Raw genomic sequence first — 5,385 nt, forward strand, 5'->3', positions numbered from 1 at the left:
AGGTTCGCAGTTTGGTGCGGGCGGTGGTAAGCAGGCCAGAGTCTGAAGACCGCAGGTTCCGGGGAGGGGCATGTGGGCGGAGGAGGTCCGATAGGTACTGGGGGGCATGGGCATGGAGGGACTTGTAGGTGAGGAGGAGGATCTTGTATGAGATGCGGGACTTGACCGGGAGCCAGTGGAGGTTGATGAGGGTGGGGGTGATGTGCTGCCAGGGCTTTGTGTGCGTGAGAACCCTGGCAGCAGAGTTTTGTACATACTGGAGCCTGTCCAGGGTTTTGTTGGGTACCCCGAACAGGACACCATTGCAGTAGTCCAAGCGGGAGGTGACAAACGCATGGACCAGGGTTTCAGCAACAGACTCCGAGAGTGACGGTCGGAGTCTGGCAATGTTCCTGAGATGGAAAAAGGCAGTTTTGGTGACGGACTTGATGTGGGACTTGAAGGAAAGGGTGGAGTCCAGGATGACACCCAGGTTGCGGACTTCAGGAGATGGGGAGATGGAGCAGCCGTCAACCTCGAGGATGAAGTCACCAACCTTCCGGAGCAGCGCCTTGGGTGCCACAACCATGAGCTCTGTCTTCTTGGTGTTGAGTTTGAGGAGATTTGATGACATCCAGGTTTTTATTTCATACAGGCAGTTGACAAGGGACTGAGGGGGGAGCTGGGAGGATGGAGTAGTACTGAGATAGATTTGAGTATCATCAGCATAGCAGTGGAAGTTCAGTCCGTGATGGCGGATGATCTTGCCGAGGGGGAGCATGTAGATGGTGAAGAGGAGGGGGCCAAGCACAGAGCCTTGGGGCACGCCATGATTGACTGGGGCTAGGGGGGAAATAGAGCCGTTGATGGAAACAAACTGTTCCCTGTTATGGAGGTAGGATGTAAACCAGGAGAGGGCGGTGCCAGTGACCCCTAGAAGGTCAGATAGGCGGTTGAGGAGGATGGTATGGGAGACAGTGTCAAATGCTGCAGAGAGGTCCAGGAGGATGAGGATGCTGAGGCGGCCAGAGTCAGCAGCAATGAGGAGATCGTTGATGATCTTAATGAGGGCGGTCTCCGTGCTGTGTTGGAGTCTGAAGCCGGATTGGAGGGGCTCATAGAGCTCATGTTTGGACATGTGGAGATGGAGTTGGCCGGCGACTACTCTTTCCAGAGTCTTACTGAGGAAGGGAAGGTTGGAGATCGGCCGGTGGTTGTGGAGGTCATCAATGTACAGGCCAGGCTTTTTGAGGATGGGGGTGACTGAGGCAGTTTTGAAGCTGGTAGGGACAATACCAGATGCCAAAGAAGCATTGATGATGTCCACCATGTAGGGGCAGAGGGTGGGTAGGCAGTCCTTGACCAGGGCTGTAGGCATGGGGTCCAGGGAGCAGGTGGACATCTTGGCCGAGCTGACCAACTTGGCCACTTGGGGAGCATCCACAGGGGAGAAGGAGGAGAGGTCACAAAGGGAGAGGTGCGGCGCTGAGGGGGCGTTGCCAGGTGGCTGAAGTGCGGGTGGAGGGGGAGGGGCTGGTGTCAGGAGCTGCTGGTGGATGGAGTCGACTTTCGCCTGGAAGAAGTCGAGGAATTTGGAGCAGAGATCGGGAGCACCAGAGGGATGGGGGTGTCAATGGGGCGGAGTAGGCGGTTGATGGTGGAGAACAGTGATCGAGGGTTGCTTTGCTGGGCACCGATCAAACGAGAGTAGTATACTAAAGTTAACGTTAAGTGAACTCTTCTTCCCTCAGAAACTCCGCCTCCTTTCCTTCACTGTCGGATAAACGCTCCTTTAAAAACTGTATCCGGTGATTAAACACGACTCATATGATGCGTGTGTAATTACAACAAACACACATAGAAAGTGATGTTCTGTCGAAGTAAACCTCTGAGCGCTATGCGCGGAGCGAGCCAACTGTCCAAACCTAACATTTGATAGGCATAGCAACAGTAACCAAGGGGGGCCCTTTGCTAAGCTACATGTAAGCACAATACATAATTATAATACTAACAGAGTAAACACGCATTTCTCTTCGACAGAATCATCCATAATTCAATGCTGTGTGTCTGAATGGCCTCAGGCCCACTTCCCCTTGTGTCAGCCTGCTCACCACAAACTCAAACCCAAGCCCACCAACCCAGAACACAACTTATTTGCATAATGACATTTCTTCCTTCTTTTATTTATTTATTTATTTTGGCAGTACATAAAATAACCCAGCAGCATATCCTCGGCTCTCCATCAGTCTCACACATGCTGCAGAGTCAAACAGGGATTGAGGAGATACTGGATTATATTTAAACTTCAGGCAGTGAGAACGTCTGTGACCCGGCCGCCCTGCTGGAAACAGTGGAGCCAAAACTAACCAACCAACGTCGGGATCTTGTTATGTCATTAGTGGCACTGAAAAGAGGCAGAGGAAGCAGATTGTTCCACAGGTTATCTGTCTCTACTGCCAGGATAGAGTGACAGTTTGAGCAATGATGACAAAAAGTTATTTTTTATAAACTGCCGCTCTAACAGGCTCCATATAGGAACAGGAACCAACACATCCAGCTGTTGAACCAACACATCCAGGTGTTGAACCAACACATCCAGGTCATTGTCCATCTATCAGGCCATGGCAGGCTACATGTTAAAGCATTGACTGGAACTTCTTTTAATTGTATTAATAAGTAGTGCTTGTATTAAGTGATGTGTTGAAATAATGAGAAATATATATATAAAAAAAAAAGAAATGAGTATGTTATCACACTATAAAACATTTTAAGAAGGTAAAACATAAAATTGTTAAATTCCCCTTCTGCCTTGAAAATGTAAAGTAAATGAGGTGAACCTGGACCTGCAGCTGGAGGCCGCTCTGCACCAAAGCTGGTAGAAAGACAGCACGAGGCTGCTCCAGTGACCTTGCAGTAATGATTCTTTTCAGTGATGAAATTACAGAAAGTTATCACAGTAACCGGCAGATGGAGGGCGGCCACTGGTGAGCATTCATTCAGGGTTCGACCGCGTTGGATTTGGTGTGTAAACCCTGCGGGGAGATATGCTGACATGCTGATGTTTCTCTTGGAACATCATTTCATGAGTAAAGTGAAAACACAGCGTGTCATTCGAAGGCAAAAGATTCACATCAGAAGAACTCCTAAGTTCTCAAATCGACTGATGCCATGTGACAAACACATGACAAACAAAACGGACGTAGCTGTACATTCCTGTGAACAGCAGCAACAAAAACAAGTCTAATATGACCGACATCTTAACATTAAAAATCCAACCTGAGGAAAACATTGTCCCTCAACTTTGACTGTGTGAGCACCAAGCATGATGGTGTAAACACAGAGCCCACCTCCTCTCGTCCCACCGGAGTCCTGAGCTCTGTCCTGATGTCCACCTGAGTGCAGCTTGATCCGGGATGGACGATGGATCCAGGTCCCTGTGAAGATGTGGGCTCAACAGTCACTGATCTCCCGCTGCTTTCATCCATCTTATTGTTCTGCGACCGAACATCAGACAGCCAGCAGTAGGCTGGGTAGTGGAACGGCCTCTGGTCCTAGCTGGGTTAGCTTAGCTTCCATCTCGGCTCTCCTCCTGGGGCAGTTTTGTGGCGTTTGGTCTGATATAAGTTAATGTCAGTGAATTCCTGTATGGTGTTTCACAGTGTTAACGTATTTATCATAATGAGAAAAGGCGTACGTTAATACAAGAAAATGTTCTTGTTATTATGAAAATAACTTGATATTGGTGGCAGTAATATGCTGCTGTGTCCAGCTCATATGTGTGCGGTGCAGAGGAGCTCCCTCTTGTGTTCGCTGTCAGGTATTGCGATAACATTGTCAATTAAAGCTACACAATATCAGTTATTTCTTATCTTTTCCATTCCTTTCTTGTGGATTTCATGCTGAGACTGTTAAGTTGTTCACAGCCGATGTCGTCGAGAGCTGTGGATCTACAAGATGGCCGCCAGAGTGCATGTTACATCACCTGAGACGTGCACCTAGCACAGGATGCCCCTACCAGTGCGTTTCTACTGCGCAGCCATAATAAATGAGCAGGGAGTAGGGCGGGACACTGTTGAGGGATTAATAATGAATGAACAGAGACAGACAGAAAGACGGAAAAAGATCACTGGCATCTTTCTCACACACACACACACACACACACACATACACACACACAACCATATACAAGCCCAGTTTCCATAACCGATCGAAATGCAATTTAAACCTGCTACACACTGCTGCTTGAAACAAAGTACTGTCAGATACCCAGTCACACCCACATTAATGGATCATATGTCACACCTGCGTTGAAATGATTTGCTGCTCAGCATTTAACTTATATTATTTTATTGCGTGTCAGGTAAAGTACCTGTCAGAAGATGAAATACCATTTGCATTCTTGTCGGCCTTTATATGAAAGATCAAAAGAGGAGTGTGTGTGTGTGTGAGAGAATGCGAGCCTCAGTGCCATCTGGTCAGTCTCCAGGTGATGAAGCTCCCTAGAGCCAGGCCGGTGATAAAGATGACGATGAGGCCGTAGCTGTGGGAGCTCAGCGACGACACACTCTGCACGGACGCCACCTCCAGCTCCGAAAAACTGTTGATCTGTGGAGAGACAGCTCCGATCACCTGGTGTGGAAAACATGCATCTGGAAAACATTCATGCCACTAAATGCCGATTACTTTTTTACAAATGTGATTGACTATCTGTCGTCCATGTGGCTCCGGAATGTTTTATTGTCGGTGCAGGAAGTGACAACAAACATGAGAAATATCCATCCGCCTTGCTATGCTGCTGTGCACTTCACGGTGAGCAGAACTGTGAATAAAGCTTCACAAGCTGAAGCAGCAGCTGGGTCAGCGATGTTCAGCCCCTCAAACTCCTTTGAAAACTTTTCCACCACCGGAACTTAACCCCTAACGTACTGCGCAGCCACTGTGTTGTCTGATGTGTGAACACTACCATCGTTTGTCAATCCCGTATCAGACTAATGCCGCGTCTCCACGGTACAGCTCTGTTCTCAGCTCTTCTCTATTTGTTTTCCACTGCGCACCCACCCCCAAGATCTGGGTCCAGTGAATACAAAACATATTGCGGTCGCTGTTGATGCTTGGCTATTTAAAAACAGCAGGTTTGTGCAGGAAGTGCCGTGTCGAGGTGGTGAAGGTTCTCTCTCATTGGCTGGTCTGCAGTGTTGTAAATCCACCTTCCAGTACAACGTACTAGTAGGGCTGGGCGATATGGCCTAAAAAAAAAATCTCCGATTTTTTTACAAAAACTCAGATTCACGATTTAAATCGATTTTTTTCCCCAAAAAAAATTTGCAGATGACAGAAGCTGCGCGTCATCAGAGCGCGTGGTCTAAATCACCGTCAGTTTGACACATTTCTCAGTGATAATGACAT

Source organism: Melanostigma gelatinosum, assembly GCF_949748355.1.
Source record: "Melanostigma gelatinosum genome assembly, chromosome: 13".
In the NCBI taxonomy this organism is placed as follows: Eukaryota; Metazoa; Chordata; class Actinopteri; order Perciformes; family Zoarcidae; genus Melanostigma; species Melanostigma gelatinosum.